The following is a 9,058-nucleotide window of genomic DNA, read 5'->3' on the forward strand; positions in this document are numbered from 1 at the left end:
GATGGGCATAATGCCAACCCAAATCAATATAATTCTTTCAATACAACCTTTTATTTTTAAGGAAAAAGAACCATATGAATATTCAACACAATCGAGTATAAAGACGGAAATCAATGCCTTCTAGGGTTGCGTAAAGTAAACACAGAGTAACCCCATAGTGATAACAACACTTTCTATTAATAATAAATCATTATTACCCTAGCCATCATTTACATAATAAATTAGTCACAGTACAAAGTATGTCCATCCAATCTCCATGTCCGAAGACCTAATCATGCAGTCTTTCATCAACTCTAAGAGTGTATACGATTCGCTAATCAAAGTCTAACTCAAGTAAACCATAACCTACCTCTTTGACGAAAAGCTATTTGATTCTCCATGAATTGCTCGTCTTCTTAGCCTTCATCCGAATCCATGAGCGATAATATTCGTAGGGAACGGTTGGGAGGAAATTAGGAATGTTTCTTTTTCTTGGTGTCAAGGGTTTTGCTTTTCATATGGAACCCTAGGAGCAGCCCTTGAGAGGCTTTTGTTGAAAAGGGAGAGAAAAATAGACTAAGTAACCAAAATTGGGCTACTGCCCCATGTGGACCACTGCGTCGGTCGCTACGTCGCTATAGCGGTCCATTAACCGCTATAGCAGTCCGCTTTTTTTCCTGGCTCGAATTATCTAATTCTTTCCGAAATTAATTTTGCCCACTCCCAACCCTTAAAACACATCCTGGAGCTTATTATTTACGACCCTCGACCTAGATTGGGCATGGTTTCGCGAAATATTAAATAACGACCGGATGGATCGTTACACTATATACCAATTAAACTACCGTTCGTCCCCGAACGGGGAGGGGTGAGGTAAAGGCCACCTCCCTGGGTCATACACCATGAAAAATAGGGTTTCGAGCCATTGCTATGGGGAAAGAATGATTGACAAAACAAAATGAAAGCAAAAATAAAAGTTTCCACTGCCATCGCTATAGCGGTCGAAATGCCGCCCGCAGCGGTCATCAGTCATCGGGCAGAAATGCCTGCCACTTCCCTTATTCCCCCATGACCGAAAACCTCTCCACTGCCTACGAAATTCCTCCCCCGCTTATACATTTTCTCAACCCTTCATCTCCCTCGCCACTCCCTTATAACCACCCTACCCATTTCTATTTACCAAAATCTTCACACAATTCTGAAAAAGAAAAAAAAAAGCAAAGGTTTCCTATCTATCCTAAATTTCATTTTTCTCTTGCCAGGCTTGCAGATCTCTCACCATTTCAAGGTATGCGCTCTCTTTTACTGACCTATAACTGGTCTAAGGCTTTTTATTTCAAAATATCCATGCTTAACTTGCTAGATTATGAAGAAATTTGGTTTTCTAGACCAAAAGAAGTTTTTGGTCCTTGGGGAGGGTAGTTCCTTGGATCATGGAGGGTTAATTCACGTTCAGAATGTCTTACAAACACTTTATACTGAAGATCTGCTAAATATGGAGTAGTTCTTGCTCAAAATTTGGTATTTATGCTAGTTGAAATAGGGTATAACAAGTTATAAAACTCATGCATGCTATCATACTACTTGATCTTTGACAACAACGGGGAAACCATAGTGAAAATTTTGGGTTTGGAACAGGGTTAGGGTAGGAGTTTTTCCGACTAGAAAAGGTGGACCACTGCGGCGGTCCTTCCATCGCTACAGCAGTACCACTGTAGCGGTGAGACCGTCGCTGGAAGTGGTCCATCAGGGTTGGAGGTGGCCGCTATAGCAGAGACCTGCTCGCTATAGCGAGCCCGCTACAGGGACCAAGCACCGCTATGGCCACGCCTTGGCCGCTATAGCGGCCATCATACCGCTATAGCGGCTTAGCTGCAGCGGTCCTACCACCGCTACAGCGGAGCTGCTTCAGGCAGATTTGGATTTTCGAGTTTTTCTCCTATTTCATGCATGGCCTATCACCGTTAATTCTTTACGCCACACTATTCTAACTCCGTTTTTCACTTTTTTACGTTAAATCTCTCACTTATCATGGCGGATCAACAACAATAACAACAACAAGGACAACAACCCCCAGCTCCCCCCGCATATGTCAGGTTCCCCAACAACGCTTGTAAGCGGCGTTTCATGGAGTAGCAGACCAAGGGTCTCCTTCACAAGAGGACTTTCATTATGGACTGGGTTGAAAAGCTGGCCTCGGAATTCTACCAAACCCTACACCGCATTGGTTGGGCCTAGTTAGCTGAGGAGCCCGGTGATATCAATTGCAACTGGGTCAGGGAGTTCTATTCTATGCTCCCTACTATGGATTGGACTGCCCTGCAGCCGCAGATTACCATTCGGAGGGGTTGCCGTAACGGTGAGCACAGAGCCATCAACACCGTTCCACGAGCTGCCCAACCCTCCACAGGATGAGCTTCGGGCCAAGGATGTTGAAGGTAACGGTCTGTGTTTGGTGAGAATATTGGTAAGAGAATCAAAGAGGAAGAAGGCTACTTGGGTTGTCCCACGATTGGCTATCAAGAGCAGACACTTTACTCCTGAGTCCCGGAGGTGGTTAAACCTCGTTGCCCGGCGGGTTCGCCTCTTGAGCAATACTACTGATGTCACTTACCCACAAGCCCTCGTGGTGGCTTGCATTCTGGATGGTGTGCTCGTGAATATGGGTATGCAAGGGATCGAGGAGTGGCTGGGTTTTATAGCCAAGGCTGGGCCGAGCTTGATATTTCCCTCCCTGATTACCCATCACTACCGTAATGTTGGGGTGCCCACGGAGCATGGGGACCGTTATATGGAGTGCGATGTCGCTTTTGACCCCTTGAAGGTCAAGGGATCATAGGGCATGGACAAAATAAAGAGGACTGGCTCGGATAACAGCGAGGACAGCGATGGGTCACAGGGAGGGAGTGGATAGTCACAGGTCTCGGGTACTATGGAGCGCATGGAGGATGATATGGTTGTGGTAAGGGTGGCCATGATGGGGTTTGCGCTGCCTTCTATGGAGGCCGGGTCATCTAGCAGCGCTGCGGGTACTAGCTATTTTACTACTGAGCATATGAAGAGTTACATGAAGACCCCGACAAAGATGGGAGAGGCTATGGATGCCTTGCGGGGCGCCTATGGATCCTTGGCTCAATCCCATGTGGATCTCCTGGAGGATTTGGACAAAACGAAGAAAAAGAGTCGGGCTAGGGACAAGCTTTCTGTGAAGATGTGGAAGGGCATCAAGAGTGTCTTGAAGGCCCTAGTCCCGAAGGTGAATCCTCTCAAGGTGACTGCCAGAGATGCCTCCCAGTTCTCTTTCCTCAGCGAGTCCAGACTTGGTAACGAGGACTCTAGTGACTCGGAGGATGGTGGCGATGAGGCGACTAGCCGAGGAGTGGTTTAGAGATCCTTCCCCCTCCCTTTTTTATTAGCTTTGGTTAGGATTTGCCCTTGTAGGGCTTTGATGTTTAGAGAATTTGTTTGCTTTGGTTATGTTTTGGGAATGCTTGGATAATCTTCATTATGGTTGTTTTGATGCGGGTGCCCCGATTTAAGGGCGCTCGTAAGACAATTGCCCTCGTTGGACGGATGCTTTTATAAATGTAATTGTTTTGGGAATTAATTTATTCTTTTCTTGTTGATGGACTACACAACTTGGCAAAACAGAGGAGGAAAAAAATGCTACTGGTCAAATGGTACCGTTGTGGCGGTCAATCAACCGCTGCAGCGGTACCGCTATGGCGGTAAGTAAGCCGCTATAGCGGTCCTGGCAGAAATTTTGGGCCCACTATAGCAGTCCGAGGCCCGCTATAGCGATCACGCTGTAGCGGTCCCCATACTGCTACAGCGGTGCTATAGTGCCAGTGACTGAACATTTTTGTTTTTTGGGTTTTCCAGCTCAGATCGCGTAAGAGTTTACTTAATTGCTTAGCACGTAAGTATGAATGCGCTATTAACTTCGCTAATGGTCCAAGAATAAGCACCCAGTCTACAACACCAACATTATTAAAGAACTTTCACTTGGTCACACAATTAATTATGCACCTACTTATAGAAGGTCTTCCCTGAGTCGAAATAAAGAGATACCCATTGGAGTCGACAGATACCAATTAGCCCGCCAAGATACCAATTGGGTACGGACGTCATCGTACCTTTCCACAAGAGTTTACTAGACATTTGCTCTTGTACTTATGAGATCGGTAACCTAGGCTCTGCTACCAACTGTCACGACCCAACCCACGAGTCATACGGGCACCTACCATATGACTAACCCAGTAGGCGAACCCTTACCAACTAAACCCAACATTAAACCTTTGCGACAACAATGCTTTAAAAATCACAAAATTAACGTAAAAACTTCGTACAGACTCTGTTTTAAAATATAATAAAACTGAAAAGAAATTCCCGAGGTGTCACACCCCAACGAGGAGTATGACGGGCTCTGACCCGTAGGCCGAAAACCACCTAACTCAACAGTTACCTTAAACATCATATACCGTAACTAAAGAGCACCTGCACGCAGAAAAGGCCCAACATAGAAATATCTGATACTCCAACACATATGTACATATGCGAACCGACAAGGTCGCCACAACATCACGGGTATCATAAGCCGGCAAGACTAACAAAAAAGTATCACAGACCAAAACAACGCCAACATGACCATACACAGTATTTACATACCCCACTATGTCTATGAGCCTCTAAGAGTGTACATATGAACATATATTACACTAGCAGAAAAGTACTAAAAGATAGCAGGTCCGGAGTAGTGGCACTTGCTGACACCGCTGAAGCTGGAAGATCCTACTGCGATCTCTCCTCAATAACCCTGTCAGAGCCTGCAGCACGAAATGCAGTGTCCCGTGCAATGGGATGTCAGTACGGATAAAAGTACTGACTATGTAAGGCTGGAATCAATAACATAAGTAGGACGGAGGTATAAAGAGAATAGAAGTAACCTACCATCTGAGAACGTACAATATACAATGCATGAGTTTAAAAATCACATTCAAACATATACATGTATATAAATAGTATCATCATCATCATCATCATCATAACGTACCCGGCCTTTTTAGGACTCGGTGTATATCGTACCTTTCGGGACTCGGTGTGTAACATATCCGGCCCTTTTCGGGACTCGATATGTAACGTACTAGACCCTTTTCAGGACTTGGTGTGTAATACCAACTGATCAGTAGTTGCACAATAGGTGCCGTACCCAGCAGACTATAGCACAGCTCGGTGTAGTAAAATAGGGCATATATATATATATACACACAATGCATAATAAACCAATGAAGAAACAACGGCATTTCGGAGTGACTTAAGGTCGTAACCTCCGAATGAATTATGGAATTCGTATCGAATCCAAGAAAATAACTTAATGATGATAAACATGATGATATGGTAAGAATCAGTAAAATAATTAAGGCATTAAGATTTGAAATACATAGCATAGGAATGGAGTGAATTTGTTATGGAACGCTCATGTTCATGTTCTAGTTGGATTCGTGCCAAAGAAAGAGAGAAACGAACACCTTACATACCTTATTCGCCAAGCTACCACTCAAGGAATCCTTTACTTCGATGCCTGCCCTTCACCTGAACCTATATATACTGAGAAATATATCCTTAATCATACTTTCATCATATTTCCATCAACTTATATGCACTAATTATCAAAGACTAATTTGGTTTACGAAAATTTGGGCAGCATTTTCCATATATCATCTACTTCCTCCGAATACCAAAACAACTCCCAAACAATACCAATAACATCAACAATAATATCATCAATTTTCTACAAGATAAATATGTACAATTCTATCCAAAACTCTATTCAAACTTCAATCCATAAGCCAACAACACCAACACAATAACTATAACTCTTATTCTCGTAGATATTCCTAAATCAATGTTAATAAAGAGAGATTCATACCTTATCCTTATTAGAGTAGCAAAATCTTCAATATTACTTTAGGTGCAAGCCAACTCCAATGCAAAATGAAACTATAATCACGACTACACGCTATCTGGACCTCGATTAATATCTGTCACTCAAAATAACTCAAATTTCTAACTTTTTATTGTATATAGGCTCTTATATGGGGGGGTTACCCCTTATATAGTGGATTAGAGTCTGTTGGTACCGAATCTAAAATCCTTCTGCACGTTCGCGCTGCCCTGGGGCGCGTTCACGCAGAGTTTCCCAGTGCTACTCTGTGTGTTCGCGCAGGGTTAAGACCTGCACTAGCAGTCCATCTTAAAATGCTCATAATTCTCTATTCCGAGGTCGGATCGACACGCGGTTTGTTGCGTTGGAAGCTAGACTTCCCGAACTTCAATTTAGGCTTTTTTCTCACTCCAAAACTCCTCATATACTAAAAGATTTCCTTTCCTCTAGTAGGGCCGAAATTCCCCCTCATACTTTCTCTAAAATCCAACAAACTTGATTTCCTTGATTCACTTGCCCTCTAATCCTTCGGTACCTTATTATATGAACTTAAACCCTCATAAACATAGGATACGAGCATCTAATCTCATGTATCATTGGAGTTAACTCCAATATCCATACTTAAAACAGCAATACATACGAATTTCAACGTACAAAAACTACGGGGTGTAACATCCCCCCCCCCTAAAACATTCGTCCTCGAATGTTGGAATACTTAAGGTATAATCATACATTTCAAATTCTACGAAACTTTAGTAAAGTATCTTTTACGATTGGAGCACTGCTAATTTCCTGTCTACCACAAACTCCAATTTATATGTCGACCGTGCTGGCAACATATAAACATGCAGTAATTAGAATAATCACATTGACTCTCAAGGGGTTAAATATGACTTTTACCTTGTAAGTGAAGTGCGGGTAAAGCAGAATCTTTCAAGGATTCTTCCGGAATAGTATCATCTGTGGCAGGGAATAAATGGGGATACTTGGACTTCATTTCTGCTTCAGCTTCCCACACCATCTCTTCTCTATCTTTACTCCTCCATAGAACTTTTACTGAAGCAACATCTTTGTTTCTGAGTCTGCGAACTTGTCGATCGAGAATAACAATTGGTTCTTCCTCGTATGTCAGATTTTCTGTAACTTGTATATCATCCACAGTTACGATTCTGGAGGGGTCTCTAATACATTTTCTCAGCATGGATACATGAAAAAATGGATGAACTGCTTGCAGTTCTGATAGTAGCTCCAATTCATAAGCCACCTGGCCTACCTTTTGAACAATCTTATAAGGTCTGATATATCGGGGACTGAGCTTCCCTTTCTTACGAAATCGCATCACGCCATTCATAGGTGATATTTTTAGAAATACCCAATCACCTACCTGAAACTCCAATTCTCGTCATCGTACATCCGCATAAGATTTCTGGAGGCTCTGAGCTGTGTGCAACCGTCCCTGAATAAGTTTTACCTTTTCAATGGCCTGATGAATAAGGTCTGGCCCGAATATGTTTACTTCTCCGACTTCAAACCATCCGGCAGGAGACCTACACTTCCTGCCATATAAAGCCTCATACGGAGCCATTTTGATACTGGCATGGTAGCTATTGTTATAAGAAAAATCTATCAGAGGTAAATGATCATCCCAACTTCCTGGGAAATCCAATACACAGGCTTGTAACATATCTTCCAAAGTCTGAATAGTCCGCTCATCCTGCCCATCTGACTACGGATGGAAAGCCGTACTAAGATTTACTCGAGTCCTAAGGCTTTCCTGAAAATATTTCCAAAACATTGCCGTAAACTAAGCGCCCCTGTCAGAAATAATGGACACAGGAATGTCGTGAAGACGCACAATCTCCTTAAGATACAGCTTAGCATAGTCTTCAGTAGCATAGGTATTTCTTACTAGCAAGAAATGGGCTGATTTAGTTAACCACCCAAATAGAATCGAATTTGTGACTAGAACGGGGCAATCCCGTGATAAAATTCATATTAATCACTTCCTACTTCCATGCTGGGATCTCCATTTCTTGTAATAAGCCACTGGGTTTCTAATGTTCGATTTTTACCTGTTGGAAAGTGGGGCATTGAGCTACGAAGTTAGGAATATCTTTCTTCATACCATTCCACCAATAGAAGCCCTTGAGGTCATGATACATCTTGGTGGATCCGGGATGAATTGAATACCGTGAGTAATGAGATTCAGGCATGATCCTGTCTCGAAGCCCAGTTACATTTGGAACGCACAAATGGCCTCGATATTTGAGAATCCCATTTGAATCCAGTTCAAAGGCTGAGATCCGATTTTGTTGCACTCCTTCCTTAATATTAGCCAAAACTGGATCCTCACTCTGTTGAGTTTTTACAGCCGAGGCAAGAGTCGATTGAGATATATTCTGTAAGGTAATCCTAGTGTCTTCTGAATCCAGCAGGCGAACTCCCAGATTTGCTAAGTGATAAAATTCTCTAGTCATTTTCAATTTTTCCGCTGGCACATACAATAGGCTACCCATTGACTTGCGAGTTAAACCATCAGCAACAACATTAGTTTTGCCAAGGTGATACAAAATCTTAGCATCGTAATCATTTAGCAATTCGAGCCACCTTCTTTGCCTTAAATTCAGTTCCTTTTGCCTGAATATATATATTGAAGGCTTTTATGGTATGTATAGATATTGACATGGACTCCATATAAGTAATGCCGCCATATCTTCAGGGCGTGAATCACTGCTGCCAATTCCAGATCATGGGTTGGATAATTTTGCTCATGTTTTCGCAACTGTCGAGAGGCATAAGCGATCACCTTACGATTTTGCATCAGTACACACCCTAGACCTGTGTGTGACGCATCACAGCATACAGTGTAACCCTCGATGCCTTCTGGAAGGGTAAGGATCAGAGCGGATGTCAACTTATCTTTCAATTTTTGGAAACTCCGTTCGCATGCTTCTGACCATTGAAACTTAGCCCCCTTCTGAGTTAATTTTGTAAGGGGAGCTGCTCTAGAAGAAAATCCTTCCACAAATCTCCGATAATATCCAGCAAGACCCCAAAAACTTCGGACTTCCGAAGCAGTTGTGGGTCGTGGCCAGTTCTTAACGGCTTCGATCTTCCGATCATCAACTTTAGTAC

The sequence above is a fragment of the Lycium barbarum genome, chromosome 6 (genome assembly GCF_019175385.1).
Source record: "Lycium barbarum isolate Lr01 chromosome 6, ASM1917538v2, whole genome shotgun sequence".
Lineage (NCBI taxonomy): Eukaryota > Viridiplantae > Streptophyta > Magnoliopsida > Solanales > Solanaceae > Lycium > Lycium barbarum.